The 19,034-nt window shown below is 41.8% G+C and overlaps 1 protein-coding gene and 1 long non-coding RNA gene across 2 annotated transcripts in view; one reads left to right on the plus strand and one right to left on the minus strand.

Moving 5' to 3' along the window:
• LOC310688453 (uncharacterized protein) overlaps positions 1–19,034 on the plus strand; it is a 143,135-nt gene that overhangs the window by 17,646 nt on the left and 106,455 nt on the right. The gene's annotated exons all lie outside the window — the stretch shown is intronic.
• On the minus strand, positions 6,511–13,314 carry LOC310688523. Its single transcript, XR_014517004.1, has 2 exons — positions 13,031–13,314; positions 6,511–6,894 (listed from the first exon to the last, which is right to left on the minus strand). It is a non-coding gene; the product is annotated as an uncharacterized lncRNA (long non-coding RNA).

The following is a 19,034-nucleotide window of genomic DNA, read 5'->3' on the forward strand; positions in this document are numbered from 1 at the left end:
GCCTAGGACTTGCCGATCAGAAGGTCGGCGGTTCGAATCCCCACAACGGGGTGAGCTCCCGTTGCTTGGTCCCTGCTCCTGCCAACCTAGCAGTTCGAAAGCACTTCAAAGTGCAAGTAGATAAATAGGTACCACTCTGGCAGGAAGGTAAACGGCGTTTCCGTGTGCTGCTCTGGTTCGCCAGAAGCGGCTTAGTCATGCTGGTCACATGACCTGAAAGCTGTACGCCGGCTCCCTCGGCCAATAAAGCGAGATGAGTGCCGCAACCCCAGAGTCGGCCACGACTGGACCTAATGGTCAGGGATCCCTTAAAATTGTGAAAATGTATAGAAGCAGCTCGAATGTTTGCTGCAAATGTAAAAGGAAAGAGGGTACTTTTTATCGTATGTGGTGGACATGTGGGGAGGTAAACGTTTTCTGGGAAATGATATATAATGAGCTGAAAAAAAGGTTTAAGGAAACTTTTGTTAAAAAACCAGGAAGATCCAGTATTCCTAAAAGGCTGGAATAATTTTTTAACATATTTGAGAGACCACTGTAAACAGTTGAAGTCATTGGCAGGAATACAAGGACACTTGTAAAGTAACATGACCTTTGGAAAGCATTATTATATAATGGATAGATTACATTAAAATATGCAGGAATAAACTATAGAAACAGAATCCATGGAGGGAGAGAAGGAGGTGCAAAGGTTCAAAAGAACTGTTTTTTCTTATTTTTGGAAATGTTACATTTGTTGTGTATAAATTTTATGTAAAACCAATAAAACTTTATATAAAAAGTAAAATAAAAAAAGGAACATGAGAAATTGCCAAACCATTTATCTCTCTCGTGGGATTTACCTGTTCAAACATTGCTGAATTTGAGTGGGGCAGAATTATGTGGAAGCAGCAATTGGGCCATCCGAAGAATGTAAGATTTGCTGCATGAGCCCCAACGCAACCTAGTCTATGTGGCAAAACATCTCTGAAAAGAATTAAGATATTTACAAGGCAACTAAGGACTCTTAAAAATCGCTTGGGTCTCTTTGAAGCTGCAGCATTGCACCCATTTGATCACTAGAGCAAAACTAGCTGCTTGGCTCCTGATGTAATTAGAAAATACTGGCCCTTGGGAGATTATGTATTTTCCCCCAAGAGTGGGTAGTTTCAATAGCTGACAACATATTTTGAACAAAGCATCCAGAGAAGAAAGGTCTAATGTGCTTTAATAACTGTCTTCAGTCCCTCAGCTTGAGTAGTCAATAAATCAGGAGTGATTCAATGGTTTTTAAAGGTCACACATGATTTAGGAGAGAAAAACCTGTGTATAAATTGGGGTGTAGACTTCTACCACACAGAGGCCTCTAAAATGTTACCCATGCAAATTTATAGGTCATTTAACAATATTTATCTCTATTATGGAGGAGATTAGAATACCAAGGCACTCTTAGTTTCGTGCTACTATACTCTCATGTTTACTTGAACCTTGCTCATTTGTACGACCTGATTATACATTATCATAAAAGTTTTCTTTCCTGCTGACTAGTAAGTGTTTTAGTTTTGCTATTTAATACGTACCTTAAAATAAATAAAAAATACTTTATTCAGTAGTCATAAAAGCATCTTATGCTTACCTAAATGGAGTTTATGTAGAACAAATATTGCCCAAACATGAGGGATTTTTTCATATTTTCTCTTCATACATTTTGTTACATTCACTCTCAGAATTTGGAGGGGGGGGAAAGTATTTATTTCTGAGACGTTCCCAACTAGCCTTGTTTTTCAGTTAGGATTTTTCATGATTAACTAGACTGCGGCAAGCTATAATTGTAGGTTAGGAGAGACCACTGAGCAATTTCAAAACTCAAATGCACAGTACATTCGTCAACGGAGACATTCAAGAACCAAGGTACCACTGTATATTTGTCAAAAGAAGCAAATACTTTTATTCAACCTATGTATTTCAATGCCAAAGGTTCCATCATAAATTGTTTCCAACATCTCCTCTTAATTTCAAACTACAGAAGCACTGATATTTTGTATCAATCTGTTTGTAGCAATTACCACAGACTATTTGTAAGCTGCTCCGCGATCCTCAGATGAAGGATGATGTAGAAATTTAATAAATAATAGATCTTGAAATTTGGACAAACTTGAAGCTTTCCTTATTGGGTAGAATTGCGGTTATCAAAATGAATGTATTGCCAAGAATGTTATTTTTGTTTCAGACGTTACAAATCATTGACAAGATGGACTGTTTCAAGAAGTGGCAAAAAGAAATTTCTAGATTTGTCTGGCAGGGCAAAAAGCCCAGAATAAAATATAAAATCCTTACTGATACTAAGAACAGAGGGGGGTTTGCCCTGCCAGACTTTAAGTTATATTATGAAGCAGCAGCTTTCTGCTGGATGAAGGAATGGCTACTTCTTGAGAACACTGACATATTGGATTTAGAGGGATTTGATAATGCTTTTGGGTGGCATGCATATCTGTGGTATGATAAAGCTAAAGTTCATAAAGGTTTTAAAAATCATATTGTTAGGAAAACACTATTTAACGTCTGGATGAGATACAAAGATTTGCTGGAAAGTAAGACCCCTAGGTGGCTGTCACCAATGGAGGCTAAAGCTCTGAAAAATCTTAATATGGAATCTAAATGGCCGAGATACTCGGAAATTTTGGAACAAGAAGAGGACAGGTTGAAATTGCAGAGTTATGAGAAACTTAAAGATAAGGTGCGGGATTGGTTACATTACTTTCAAATAAGAGAGGCCTATAACTTGGACAGGAAAAAAGGTTTCCAGGTGGAAAAATCAAAGTTAGAAACAGAATTATTAGAACCCAAAGCTAAGACACTGTCGAGAATGTATGATTTGCTGTTGAAATGGAATACGGAGGAGGAAACGGTTAAATCGGCTATGATAAAATGGGCACAAGACATTGGTCATAATATTATGTTTGCTGACTGGGAACGGTTGTGGACCACCGGTATGAAATTTACGGCATGTAATGCCTTAAGAGAAAATATTATGAAAATGATTTATAGGTGGTACATGACACCAGTCAAGCTTGCAAAAATCTATCATTTGCCTGATAATAAATTTTGGAAATGTAAAGAAACCGAAGGGACATTCTTTCACCTTTGGTGGACATGCCCAAGGATCAAGGCATTCTGGGAAATGATCTATAATGAACTGAAAAAAGTATTTAAGTATACTTTTCTGAAGAAACCAGAGGCCTTCCTCCTGGGCATAGTCGGCCAACTGGTGCCAAAGAAGGATAGAACTTTTTTTATGTATGCCACAGCAGCAGCAAGAATACTCATCGCAAAGCATTGGAAGACGCAAGATTTACCCACCTTGGAAGAATGGCAGATGCAAGTGATCGAATATATGGAACTGGCGGAGATGACCGGCAGAATCCGAGATCAAGGAGAGGAGCAGATGGAAGAGGATTGGAAGAAGTTTACAATTTATCTACAAAAATACTGTAAAATTTATGAATCTTGAAGGCTCTGAAAATGAAGTTAAGGGGTTCTAGCGATTAAGATAATTTAGATTACAAAAGGGATGGATAAAAATCTAGAATGAATATTAAACAATCTTGCTGAATTAACTTTTAAAATAGAATACAAGAAGGGAAGGCGGGTGGAAGCAAAGAGAGTAAGGTTTTGAAAGTTACTAATATAAAAGAGTGTTCTTTTTATGCTAAAATTCTTTTTTGTATTTTTTCTTCTTTCTCTGTTTTTTCTTTTTGTTTGTTGCTGTTGGAACTGTTGATGTTTGTTGATTGTTTTTTTCTCATCTTTGTTGTTTCCTTTGTGGATGTTAACTTTTTTTGTGGAAAATTTCTAATAAAATATCATTATAAAAAAAATAGAAATTTAATAAATAATTATAATTATTGAGGAGATTTCACCCCTCCCATATCCAAGAATCTCCTGAGGAGTCTGCTGATTCTCCAGAGAGGAGGAGGTGTGTTCTGCTCTCTACTTATTCTGTGCCAGCACCACATCAAAGTGTCAGTCAGTCAGTGTCAGAGAGAGAGAGACTGAGTGTTAGAGATCGTGTGTAAAGATAAGGTTGCTGCTAAGAGCAGCTGCAGACACTCAGTGCAGTGCAGCATTCATTTATGCTTAGACCTATTAAGCTCTGTATATAGTTTGTATAGTTGTAGATAGAATAAAGAAGATATTCTACAGAGCTGCTCTCCGAGTTGTTTATATACTCTGCTAGACTCTGCTGTACTCTGCTGTGCGACGACTGTCTTCTTGTGGGAGTGAATCCGGTGCTCACAACTCTAAGCTGTGAGTCCACAGCATTTTGACCTGTTCCTGTGCAGAAGGTGGTCTCTGGAAGTGCTACCCAGCTCGCCTAGCCCAGTCGGGGCTGAAGTGGATGAGTCCAGCTGGTGGCACTGGCTCAAGGGCGTGCTGACAATTATAACTGCTACAGCATAACACTTTGGGTCACAAATTATAGTATTTGTTATAAATGTTGCTTCCTCCTGAAAATTGTATGAATTAGGTTACCTAGATGACAGCATCCTCATGCAGAACTTTAAGATGGAACCTCAAGAAAACCCATATGAACAACAGGCTGCTGAAATCATCTGATGTCCAACACTGTTTAGTATTTCTGAGAAATGTATCATAGAATCACAGAACTGTACAGCTGGAAGGAACCTGACGGTCATCTATCCTTTTTACACAACTGTTTTCTTCCCCCAAGCCCTGACACACTGTGTGAGTGTCTGGAGGTGGTTGGAGGATGGATGGCAGCTAACAGATTGAGGTTGAATCCTGACAAGACAGAAGTACTGTTTTGGGGGGATGGGGAAGGCAGGTGTGGAGGACTCCCTGGTCCTGAATGGGGTAACTGTGCCCCTGAAGGACCAGGTGCACAGACTGGGAGTCATTTTACACTCACAGCTGTCCATGAAGGTGCAGGACAATTCTGTCTCCAGGGCACCTGTCTACCAGCTCCATCTGGTACACAGGCTGATACCCAACCTGCCCACAGACTGTCTCCCCAGAGTGGTGTGTGCTTTGGTTATCTCCTGCTTGGACTACTGCAATGCATTCTACATGGGGCTACCTTTGAAGGTGACCCAGAAACTACAACTAAACCAGAATGTGGCAGCTAGAGCGGCTGCAGGGACCGTATAACACCAGTCCTGAAAGACCTACATTGGCTCCCAGTATGTTTCCGAGCACAGTTCAAAGTGTTGGTGCTGACCTTTAAAGCCCTAAATGGCCTTGGCCCAGTATACCCAGAGGAGCATCTCCATCCCATTGTTCAGCCTGGACACAGGTCCAGCTCTGAGGGCCTTCTGGTGGTTCCCTCACTGCAAGAAGTGAGGTTACAGGGAACCAGGCGAGGACCTTCTCGGTAGTGGTGCCCACCCTGTGGAACTTCAGATGTGAAGGAGATAAATAACTATCTGACTTTTAGAAGACATCTGAAGGCAACCCTGTTTAGGGAAGTGTTTAATGTTTCGTTGGGTTTTTAATATTCTGTTCTTGGTTCTTTAATATTCTGTTCCCCACCCAGAGTGGCTGGGGAAATGCAGCCGGATGGGTGGGGTATAAATAATACATCTATTATTATTATTATTATTATTATTATTATTATTATTATTATCTTTCCCCCTCCTTTCCCAGGCCGAGTGTGCCTTGGATACAACAGCTGTTGCACCAGCATAACTGTGGTGTGTTATTTTCACAGAATGTGAATGTAGGATTGCTGTGTTAGAAACATTAAAAGAAGAAATAGATCAATAAAAAGTTATGGTTTTTTTTTAAAAAAAACCCACTCTATCTTGAACGTAGAGAGAAAAATATGGTCCCTAAAGATTATAAATTCAATTTTACATTATTTATTATTTATACAGTGAAAGCAGACACAGCAAGGATCAATGTGTTCAGTTTAATATGGACATGGGAAAGTTTTCCTGCTCTCGGGCAACAGGTGTGTCACATTGGTGGGGGTTGCTCAATTCATTTCAAAGCAGAAAATATTCAACATATGCAGTCCGTCCATGTAAAGAGCTTTTCTTTTCACCGATATGCATTGGGTAGCCCCTTCATGTGAACTTTCATGTGCACACCAAAGCTCTTTCTGAGTTCTGAAACATGGCAACAGGAGATCATATCAAGCCCTTTGGGATATATTCCAGGGATGGGCAGAGGCCCCACAATTTGCCTCGTATCTGTGCTTAATTTTTATTTATTTATTTTTTAAAAAAATCCAATCTCTTTTCGCATCTCTCAGCACACAGTGGTCCTGATAAGTCACCCCCATGCAAACAGCTGTAGCTCATCTTGCAAAATCCAAGAGACATAACTGTACAATTTACATTAAGTGTCATGTACAGTTTGACCCCTGACTTGTGATATGCATAGACTTGGTCTCTAAATTTCTTAGGGCAAGGACCTATGTACTTACATTTTTTCTACAAAGCATCATTTAAACTGATACTTAAAAAAAACACACGGCAATCATTAATTGTGAATATAACTCATAATTCCTACTTTAAAGGACCGTAAGAAGGTAGCTTTATTATATTTTCTGTATCAAGTTCTTCAGTTGAAAGAAGAATTGGAATACAACCTACAGGCCGACTGATTTGAGATCTCCTGTGTGCAAGACTTTTTAAAGAGATAAAATAGAGAGATTTTACTTGACACTTATTAAACCAGTCTGCTAAAGTAATAATGAGATATCTGGAGGTCCCAGGACATCCTTGCTCTTTGTCTTCAATTAAAATTGGCTCTTGGGATTTGCTCTGATTTTAGAAGTGTTAAAGAGTCTGTTTGTTCTTCCTTCTCTTCCTCAGATGTTTTAAGATCCAGCTTTTAAAAGGCATGGAAATATATTTTGAAGCTGTTGCATGCAGAGTCCTAGTAATCTTTCTACAAATAAAACATTTCATGGTTAGCAAATCAGTTTTGAGAATCATTATTTATAAGCTTACATGGAATTTATATATAGAACTTGTAGTTAGTGTGGATTGAGGCTGTAGCCCTCAACTGTGGAGTAATTGTGAATGAATACAGTGTGACTTGTTGTTTAGTTTAGTCATGTCTGACTCTTCGTGACCTCATGGACCAGAGCACGCCAGGCACTCCTGTCTTCTACTGCCTCCCACAGTTTGGTTAAACTCATGCTGGTAGCTTCGATAACACTATCCAACCATCTCGTCCTCTGTCGCCCCCTTCTCCTTGTGCCCTCCATCTTTCCCAACATCAGGGTCTTTTCCAGGGAGTCTTCTCTTCTCGTGAGGTGGCCAAAGTATTGGAGCCTCAGCTTCACGATCTCTCCTTCCAGCTTTTCAGGCCGAGGGAGGTGGCGTTTTTCCACAGACAGCTTTCCAGGTCATGTGGCCAGCAGGACTAAACCACTTCTGGTGCAATGGAACACCATGACGGAAACCAGAGTGAAGGAATGGGTTTCCAAAATCCAAAACTGACTGTGCAGGCAGTTTTTGAACTGCACCAAAATCCCCATTTCTCCTTAGCTAAAATGCATAAAGTTTAGCCGTTGAGCAAATGCAAAACAAGAACGCAGCTCTCTCCCTTATCAGTTTGACGGCAAGACTGGCCTTGACTTTACCAGTAGAACAGACACAGACATATCTTATGTCCTGACCACAAATGACGCAGAGACCCAAGTCTGGGACTAACGCCAGAGCATGTTCTCAGAAGTAGTGACCTCTTGCTCCAAGATAGGAGTAGGAACAGGAATATCCTTTTATGGTCAGGAGTGCAGGAAGGAAATCCCTTTTATGGTTAAGAGTGCCGGAGCAGGAACATATGTGATGTCAACCTACGTATACAAGCTGACGTGGTTGGAAGGAGGGAGAGGGTGCCTGGAGGGTATATATACTGCATGAAACTTGTCATTTCTTTGGACTTGCTGTGGACTCACCACGCAAGTGCCTTCTGCTATCCGGAGAGCAGAATAAACTCTTTCTTTGAACCAACTCAGTGTCATTTTGACTTCCTTCCTCCTGTCACGGAGCAACGCAGACCCAATCGGTGAACTCCAATAAGGCTACAAGAGCACACAGAAACGCCATCCCATTGTCAGTGTAGAAGTATTGTCAGACCAGTTGACCTGAGCAAATGGAATGGGGAGCAATTTTGTCCTTCGACTCAGGCAGGAAAAAATAATATTGGGCTGGCCCTTGCCTTACTGGTTTGGAGACACCATCCCAATACTTTTTCTTTAAATAATAATAATAATAATAATAATAATAATAATAATAATAAAGTTTCTGTGTAACCTGTGTCTAACACAATATGAACAAGAAACTGGGTGATGAAAGGTGAGAGAAGCTTTAAGGTATATTAGCAATCGCTAGGTATTATGGACAATACAGTGGTGCTTTTTTATAAAAAAAGATCCCATTTCTGGCTCTCATGTAATTTCTAGTAGTATTATGTGGCATCATTACATTGTGTATTTCCCCAGGCCCAGGTCCAAGTCACTGTCTGCCACTCACTGAGGTGGGGAAACTCATGGAAAGATGGCGTCCTGTCACTTGGCGAATTACAGGGCCATTGGGCTGCCAGTTTTGGCTGCAGCTCCTTATCAGCCATAATGCATTCATTTTGTGTTCATCAGCTCCAGCAAAACTCTCTGCAGAGCAATATTTGATAGGAACAACACAAAGGCGTTGAGTGGAAGAAGCTGACAAAGAGACTGGGCATCTGTTTCCTTTGCCATTTTAAAATCACACAGGGCTTTAGTGCCTTTAGTCAGCTGAGGAGAAAAACACTGATATGATTACTGTTGTCTATGCATGATTGAAAGCAATGGCACATTTCAGATGTGAACAAAGCATTGGAATGTTACTTTCTTGTTTCAATTTCACAAACTATCTACGGTTCATAAAATGTTAAATATACCCAAGACGGAACACTTAAAAAAAAAGTCAAGGTCACATTACCCGCGAGTAGTAGCAGCAGGGAATTTTCTCTGGACATTTGTCCTACAGAAACATCTTTGGAGCTTAGCAGCTCATTTTACATATATAAGGAGGCAAAGAAAGACCTTTTAAGAGCCCTTATGACATTTCAGGGGGGAAACCCTCTGAAATTAATAAGGGAAATATGAGTAAGATCAGAGTAGCATACAAGAAAATCCTTAAGAATAAAAAAAGCAAGTTTTGTGGGACGTCAGTGGCAAAAACTAGGGCTGGCAGTGTCTGAACAAAGGGAGGATAAATTCTGGGACCCGGTGGCTTGGGGCATGAATGAAACAAAATCAGCACTAGATGCCACCACACTGGCACAACTGGGTGAAATACTATATAGAACTTTTTGGAGAACAGGCAAGGCAACCATCGGATGCTGAGGTGTCCATTGACTGGTCAAAACCACCAGAATGGCAAGCAGTATCCCCTACAGAAATAAGATCTCTCATAGATAGCCCCAGGTGAGAATACAATGCAACCGGAGCTCTTAAAGGCACATATGGACTGGTGGGAACCCATCTTGGCCAGGCTCTTCACACATACAAATTATGGAAATTAAATATCATCATGCCAATTCACAAGAAAGGGGATACGGCCCCACCCCACCCCAAAACATACTGTCCCATTCGTTTACTCGATGTTCCTTCCAAACTCTATGCTAGGCACCTGCTTACAAAATTAACAGATTGGTTCTGTGAAAATAACATGTGTTTTTTTTTATTCCGGAGATGAGAAGATCTGACTTCTCCACCCAAAGGAACAACTGCAAAATGTCCTCAGTTGTAGAACACAGATCACACAGCTGTTCAGTGGGATTTGGGGAGCTAGTTACAGCTTGTATAGATTACTCTAGACCAAGGGTCAGCAAACTTTTCCAGCAGTGAGCCACTGTCCTTCAGATCTTGGGGGGGGGGGCGACTATATTTTGAAGAAAAAGAAAAGAAAAAAGAACGAATTCCTCCTCCACATGCAGCTGCTGGGTGGCCTTGGGCTAGCCACACTTCTCTGAAGTCTCTCAGCCCCACTCACCTCACAGAGTGTTTGTTGTGGGGGAGGAAGGGAAAAGGAGATTGTTAGCTGCTTTGAGACTCCTTAGGGTAGTGATAAAGCGGGATATCAAATCCAAACTCTTCTTCTATGCCTCACAAATAACTCAGAGATGCATTTTAAATAAAAGCACACATTCTACTCATGTAAAATCTCACTAATTCCCGGACCGTCCACAGGCTGGATTTAGAAGGTGATTGGGCCGGATCTGGCCCCCGCACCTTAGGTTGCCAACCCACGCTGTAGACATTGACTTCTCTATGGTCCCTCTCCTCTCTCTAGGAGTCAACTCTTTTTAGCAAGCCACTTCCTGGACAGCGTAAAGTGAAACAGCAGTGGTTAGGTGCTGCTAAATAATCCAGATCTAGAATCATCCAAGGCAGAGGTAATCTGAAATGTTTCATATAGCAAAGGTCTGTGTATGGAAACATTTGTGTTCAGCGACTAATCTATCCCCAAAGCCACATGGAGCAATTTAAAGCTCCCGCCACATGTTGACAGCAGTGTATCCACTGGTCGAGTGGGAGCAATCAATGGTACGACACTAAAGTATCTCTCAATTTGTTTCAAAGGGAAAGACACAGTGACTAAGATCCAGAAATTCACTCCAACTAGAGCTGACTTTTGCCTACTCCAAGGGTCCTTCTGGGGATAGCAGGAGGAGGGGAAATTGTCAAAAGTCACCTGCCCAGATCCTTCTGGATCAAAAGCCTTTTCATAGATTGAAGAATCCTTTATATGTTCAGTTTGAATGTATGCGTAAATAAATTGACATATCATGAAGGCACCACAATCTTCAGTGACCTTCATTTCAAGGAAACCAAACCCAGAGGTAAGAGCTGGAAACTGTGGAGTCTCTTACTCCTTGAAGACTTACTTCGCCAAACCTTTATTAGGTATTACAAATATAGGCTATCACAAAACATATATTTTGTTACACAGATGTACCTGATATCTGATTAAAGCCTCCTTACCAGACTTGCATAGTCAATCAAGATAACTTGGGTGAAAAAACTTCTTCCTGTGTAGTTTGATCATCAATATGAATGATTTCTCCCCATTTAAGTATTAATAACTCTAAAGCATAATTCTAAAAATGTAATTGCAAAATGTTTTTAAACCATAAGCTGCTTAAATAATGTCCTTTATTTAACTATATAAACACATGCCATTACAGCTGTACCAAAACAAATTAACACACAGCAGCAGTGGCTTCCACTCATTATATGAAATTATTCTTGATTAACCAAAAGATGCAAGCCACTTGGAAAAGCCTGCTTCTTACATGGTAACCTGCCCAGTACAAAAAGCTCTGTGAGTGGCAGATCATTTGTCTAATGCCTTTTCTCAAATTTATATTGATTTCTCTGTTTTTAATTGAATCAGTTTCAGCAGGAATCTGCAAGTGTGTTTCAGAGCCAGCAGGATGCCAACGTTAAGCAAAAAACGCCACAAGCTCTTTTGAATAACAAAGCTCATTCAAAAAACCCAAACAAAACAAAACTTCTTTGGGAAATACAGAACTTAAGGTTTTCGCCGGGATATGATCATGAATAGTGGCATACTTGGAGTCACAACAGTTTGTTAGAGTTCTCCTTTTCTCTCCTCAGATCCTCCGAGAGAATAAAAATCAGCTGCAACTAACAAAGAGATCAGAATCCCTCTATCTGTCTTAGCTCATTCAGGCACGCTAAACTACCATGGTAGTCCCTGTGGGGAATGCAAAGCAGAAACTCGACACTGATTGACATCAAAAGTTATTCAACAGTAAGTCATTTCCATGGATGCGCAGTATGCTTTTGAAAAATAAAAATACAAAAGAGAAACGGTTCTCTATTCCCTCTTACAAATAAACTCAATTTTTTCTTTCTTTCTCTTTTATAAGCATTTTCAGTGGTGCTGACAATGTCTTCACTTTCTTACAATTTTGGGGCAACCCCCCATTTTGGGGGGGAAGTATGACTAGTCATAGCATTGCCCTCTCTTCTTGCTGTCCTTGCCCATGGCAATTCTATTATGTACCCATATCTGATTAGTCGTGCAGGACAACAGCAGCAAACTTGGGTACCTTTCAGATTTTTCAGACAACATTTCTCCTCTCTTCTGACCATTGACAATGCTGGCTCCGGTTGATGGGAATTGTTTGACCAGCAATAGATGCAGAGCATCAGGTCGCCTTCCCCTGGAAGGTATTATCCTACTCACTACTTATTGATGAGCTGGAGTCACCCATGTGACCAATCCAGGAAGGAGAAAGAAGTTGGGCACCAGAGGGAAAGAAATGTGCAAAAAGCAGTAGCAAATAATGGAAATTATGACTGCCTCTCTAATAGAAAGATAGGAGAAATATTTATACCTCCTTGTTGTAATCATCATTTTCAAGTTAAGCATTAGAAGTGAATCATCATCATCATCAACCTTTTATTCGACCGTCAGTCAGAAAAAAGTACATTTGTCAATACACAGTTAAAACATCAAAGAAGATTTTAGAACTTAGCCAACACTAAAATGGGCTAAACAGATAACCCCATATCAATACAGTCAATTATAGTCTTGCGGCGCTTAAAAGCATTAGAAGTGAATTGGTACAGTCCTTATCCTTATGTTGACTTAAGATACACTAGTGGCCAAAATTGTGGAAACCTTTTGGAAAAAGTGTATTTCCGAGGCTCATAATACTCCCCCTTTTTTTGGAGTAATACCATAAAATTATATATCAATGGAAATATAATTTAATGAAGAATGTGCTGCAGTAAGTGAATGATCAAACCTCAGAAATACACTTTCCCCAATAGGTTTCCACAATTTTGGCTACTAGTGTATTGTCACAACTGGAAATTTCAGATGTGAAGAGCAACAGTCAGGTATGGAAACAGAACTTAGAGACCAAATAAGTCTAAAGGACAAGGTCATGGGGCATCCTGAGTTATACAGAATACTGTCACAGTCCCATGCTGAGCAGCAACGGGCGAGCTCAGGGGAGGGAGAGGCCAGCCAACCAAGAGTCTCAGGAGTGCACTTACCTGTAGGCAGAGTCTGGATCCAAAGTCAGGTCCAGTCCTAAGATCAGGCAACAGCGATTCATGCAGTCAGACACTCTAGGGGTCAGGGAATCTGATGATCAAAGGTCAAGAGGATCAAGAAACAGCAGTACTGGGCCAGGAACAACACATGCTGTTTCCAGCATCTGACTGAAGCCAGCTGGTTCTCATCAGTGCCTTCTCTTCAGAGTCCTTGAAGGCTGATCAGCTACAGGTGGAGTCCCTCTACCTTCTTTCCCTTCATGCTGCTGTTCAGCAGGCAAAGCTGACTCCTGGCTCATGACAAGTTCTCTTCATGACATCATGCACTGACCATTGAAATCACAATTGCTTGAGTGGGTCAGAGAGGTGTGCATAGGATTACATGCAATGGAGTTTTCCTGCCTTCTCCTTCCCACTGTGGACCGTTGTGTCACCTCAAAAGCTAGCGTTGAGGTGCCACACACCACAAATGAGGAACCAGGAACTCTGGAAGAAGGGTCCACACGGCTTATTCCTTCTGTCACTTTGACAGCTGGGCCAAACTCGGCTAAATCAAAAATCAAAGCACCATGCCTTGCCAATATCCCTTTGTCCGTTTGTCTTTGACTATGTCATTTCCCTTGGGCCTCTTTGATCCTCATTTACCTGTGCTGAAACACTATCTAACCCAGTGTTTCCCAACCACTGTTCCGCGGCACACTAGTGTGCCGCGAGATGTTGCCTGGTGTGCCGCGGGAAAAATTAAAAAATTCGAAAGATTTTTTTTTTAAAGTCAAATTTTCGATTGGGGCGCCGTCACTAGATGACCCCTGGGGTTCCCTCCCTCCCTCCCGCTCTGCGCCTCCCTCCTCCTCCTCCTCCTCCTCCTTGCCAGCACACCAGGAAGAACAGTCAAGGCAACCAGATGTGAATAAATAGGTTCTCTTTATTAAATATGACAACTTGAGGATCTGCAAAACAAATGAACTAGTCAGATTCAACCAATGTAACCAAATCAACTTAAGTCTGGGCAGGTGTTCATTGATATATGGGGGTAATTTCTATTCTCAGCACCTGGACAAGTTAACAGCCTCACTCTGTGTGCATACAGCAAGGTTTCCTGAGATTTATCTCTCCCTGCTGCATGAACCTTGCATGTTAGAGCTCAGCAGGCACACTGTGGCACCACTGACCAATGTTCACCCCGATGTGTCCATCAGGCCAAAGGGCACCCCTAGCACCAGCAGGCCATGCCTGGCAACAGTGACTAAGGGATGCCCACAAACCCCCAAAAAGCTAACGATAAAGGACTCCCGGATGATTAAGTCCCGTCAAAGGCAACTATGGGGTTGTGGCACTCATCTTGCTTTCAAACCGAGGGAGCCAGAGTTTATCCACAGACAGCTTTCTGGGTCATGTGGCCAGCATGACTAAACTGCTTCTGGCGCAATGGGACACTGTGACAGAAATCTGAGTGCATGGAAACGCTGCTTACCTGCCCGCTGCACTGGTACCTATTTATCTACTAGCACTGGCATGCTTTCCAACTACAGTGGTATCTCGGGTTACAGACGCTTCAGGTTACAGACTCTGCTAGCCCAGAAACAGTACCTCAGGTTAAGAACTTTGCTTCAGGATGAGAACAGGAATCATGTGGCGGCAGCGTGGCGGCAGCGGGAGGCCCCATTAGCTAAAGTGGTATCTCAGGTTAAGAACAGTTTCAGGTTAAGAACGGACCTCCAGAACAAATTAAGTTCTTAACCTGAGGTACCACTGTACTAGGTTGGCAGAAGCTGGGACAGAGCGACAGGAGCTCACCCCACTGCAGAGATTCTGGCCACTGACCTTCTGATCGGCAAGCCCAAGAGGTTCAGTGGCTTAGACCACAGCGCCACCTGCCCACAAACCCAACACTGCCTCAGGTAAGTGTTCCATTATTTCTGAAAATCACCTGGCATGAAGTGGGGGCTCCGGTTGGTGGGAGGTGGAAATCAGTTGAAATCATATCTGTTTGTATGAGCAAAGGTACCTTCTACTCGGAGAAGGGGCTGTCTAGATCACAGCCAAACAATTAGCATCAGTAGAAGCATGAAATAGCCAACAGATAACAGTGACCTTTTAATAACTACTAGACACCTAGCTTTATGCACAACAGGAGTTTCTCCTGGGGAACCAAACTTTAGGAGTTATCTGCGTTTGTGGCAGCTGCTGCACCACATTCCTTAGTTTGCAGTTATCGTGCTTTATTTGTAATCGCCTTAGCTCCCTAAAGTAAGCATTTTCCATTGACAACCAAAGTTAAGGCCTTTTCAATTAGCGGACAAATTATTTTATTGTTGGAGGAGATTTGGGTAGCTTTTGGGGGGTGATTGTTTATGCAGCTATCAATTAAATGGCTCAATGGGCACCTGGGGCGCTCTTTTTTTAAAAAAGGAAAGGAAATAGTTTGTCTGCACAGCTGTGTTAACAATAGCACATCTGCTGGAATTTTTTAATGGTTGCAGCAACAAAAACTGAAAAATGTGAATGAAGTAGTCTGATAACTTGAGCAGGAGCAAAATAGAATAAACACTGCAGTGAAAAAGCAAACACAAAATAATCTTTAAGGCTGAAGATTTCAACTACCAAGGTTTACCTATATGATACCCATTTTTCTTGTGCTTAATTATTTCTGCTTTATTTATCTTTTGCTTGGAGGGATTAAAAATGAGATTTCTAGCCATCCTAATACTGCCTCATCTAATAATATGAAAATAAGAATATCAGGATCCTACACCCCAAAATACACATAAAAATTAGAAAGATCCATCGAATTGCTCAGAGGCAAGTAATTCAAAACAGACACTTAAGTTGCATCTACTTTAACTACTGTTTCATAACAAATTCTTTTTTAAAAAACCCAACATCTTCCTCATGAATAATAATAGTTTCAGTGTTCAGTTCTGGAAAAGAAGAAACCGAGTTAGCTCAAAAGGGAAATCCCATTAGTAATTAAAAGCATTATCTTACAATTAATCTCTCTTTCTGTTGGACTTTTTAAATAGCAGAGGCTTCATAGTGTTTTCAGGTGATACATCTGATAATATTTGAATTAAGGCTTGACTTTTCATCAAATTAGTCTTCTGTTCTGCAGGACAACTACATTAAGTCTTTCAAAAGATTGTCTAGCAGTTTTTGTTGAATGGTTTCTTTAAATGTAAAGGTTCATCATTGTTCCACTCCATGTGTATGTCTTTAAGGGGCCAGAGCAAGGGCCAGAGCAAGATAACGAGACCCAGCTTTACAGCTGTGTAACATAGCAGGTGCTGCTGAGTTGTATTTGATTAAGGTGTGTCAGCATTTGGGTAGAGTATATAAGGAGCAGCATCTAGCTCTCCCATTACCCTGGGGGATGGGTTGGTGGTTGGGTCATGTTTGTTTGTTAATATATTTAGTGTAAATGGAGTTTTTGTTTTTCTTATTAAAACCTTTAAGTTATTTTTGAGTCCCTTCTTTTTAATGCATGATCTCCCCAGCAAGCTCTCTGCAGCGTCACTATACTGCAAAAAGCCAACAGTTTTGTGTTCAGTTTTTGGAATGCTTCTCCAAACCAATACATGGGATTTTAGTTCACACACAATCCAGTTTAGCTTATTCGGACTGCAAGTCTCAGCAGTGTTACTATCACACTGTTAAGACCATGGGTAGGCAAACTAAGGCCAGGGGGCCAGATCCAGCCCAATCGCCTTCTAAATCCGGCCTGCGGACAGTCTGGGAATCAGTGTGTTTTTACATGAGTAGAATGTGTGCTTTTATTTAAAATGCATCTCTGGGTAATTTGTGGGGCATAGGAATTCGTTCATTTCCCTCCAAAAAATATAGTCCGGACCCCCACAAGGTCTGAGGGACAGTGGGCCGGCCCCCTGCTGAAAAAGTTTGCTGATTCCTGGTTAAGACCATATTCATGGAAGACAATCTTACTCGGCTATGAGTGGTCACCAAAGAAGAAGAAAGCAGGGATGGTTATTATTGCAAAGTCCATTCTGTCTATCCTTCAGGCTTGCTTCTAATTAGAACTACTTTATTCCTCCCTAAGCATGACAACATATGGGACATTTTATTTCATGTGGCACGTGCTTAAAAGTATTGAAATTAAGTCCTTACACACTGATTTTTCCTTTTCCTTTGAGTGATAGGGAGCCATTTGTCTAGAACTGCTTTCATGTGACAAACATCGCAGGAAGCACATCAGAGCAGAAACCTTCAAAAGCAGAATTTTGTCACTTCAGTTTGAGATAGGTCTGCACAATTCCCTACCCAGCAAAAAACATTATTGGTCAGGTCACCTCAATTTTGCACCTGTTAATTTTTAACCTCAGTTCATAGTGCTAGAACTAATCTTTAAAATTCTGAATGTTCTAGGATCAGGTTAGGCCAAGGGCCACCTATAACCATATGATATTTTCCAGTGGCGTAGCGTGGGGGTGCAGGGGGGCCGGCCGCACCGGGCGCAACATCTGGGGGTTAGGGTTAGGGGGCGCAAATCCACGGGTTAGGGGGCGCAAATTACTTGCCTTGCCCCGGGTGCTGACAACCCACGCTACACCACTGATCTTTTCCAAACTAAGACCTTTCAGGCATTTGGACCTGCTGCTAAGGTTGAACATGGGGCAGGTCCTTTTCAGTGGTGGCCCCACACCTTGAGGAATTTCTTCTTCCCCAAGCCCCACTCTGACTGTATTCAATGGGACTTTCTCCAAATATTGTGCATTGAATAGCAACTTTGTACTGTAAGCCTAAACATACTTATTCTGGCTCCTTAATTTATAACTTACTTTTGAGAAGATACTGCATAGGATCATACCAATGGTATGTTAATTGAAACTCTGCCCAGCACATTAGATGAGTATCTAAACTACTGCTTGGGATTAGAAGCATTATCAAGTTCAAACTCTTTCCAGAATAAAGCCGTGTTTTGTATTCCAACTATCTCATCAGGCTGGATTGCCCGTACGCATTAGTTTCCGCCGATATTTTTAGCAGCCTTAAAAGCTACTACTGAGACAGATACAAAGGGAATTAGCAAGAATGGGGCATTTTACTTTGCAGAAGAACAAAGCTCCATCAAAAAAAGATGACACAATCCATGAAACAGGCAGCAGATAACTGGAGAAAGAAAGGACCCCTTTGGTGCAAGGAATCTAATTTACAGCAAAAGTCAAGGTGTGATTAAAGGTCACCCGAAAGTGGAACATAGGACTGAAAAAATTGTCAAAAAGCAGCTTTTTCCCATGCAGCTTGAGGGTTACTTTCTCTGAGACAGTTACTACAGGAAGGTTGCTTTCAAACTGTTCCTGGATAGAGCGTGTTCTCCTTCATGGAGAGCACGTGTTGTGGTGGGGGCCACCAGGACACTCCAAAGTTGGGGGCGGGCTAATTGACCGTTGGCCACTGATGCGATTGGGCTTCCCTTGTTGTTGGGAAGACGTTAATGTTGCCATTTGATTGATTGACAGCCAGAAATGCTAAAACTCCTTGCACGAGGCTAGGGCTTCCTCTTTTCGCCCGTGCATCGGATTGCCCCCCCCCCCCCGAGAATTAGGGTTGTTCACTTGACCTTGCTATGCCTGTCATGGGGTCGTCTGCTCTTGGGGCAGGGGCCTGGTAGGAATTTTGTCCATCTGGCTGATTGGCTGGTGCCATTTGGTTTTTGCCTACTGCGTAGCAAATCGTCACAACTTGTAAGGTTGCGGTTAGGCATTGGTTTATGGTTTGGTTGGTTGAGGGGCATGGATTGGCTGTGCCTGCCCCTCTAATGCTGCTGCTGCAAGGGATTCCGTTAAAGGAATTGGGGGCTAACTATTGCTTGTCCACCCTGTCAAGGGGGCTCGGGCCATTGCAAGAGCTCCTGGTTGCATTTGGGGAGGGCTGAGGGCAGGTTCCCTGCTCCGTCGCTAGCCCCAAGTGTATTCCCCTTTTCTGACTTTATCAGGCGTGCGGAATGTCAGTCTGTCCTCCACGGTGAGGGCAGATAGTCGCAACCAAT

The sequence above is a fragment of the Podarcis liolepis genome, assembly GCF_965112155.1.
Source record: "Podarcis liolepis genome assembly, chromosome: 11".
Lineage (NCBI taxonomy): Eukaryota > Metazoa > Chordata > Lepidosauria > Squamata > Lacertidae > Podarcis > Podarcis liolepis.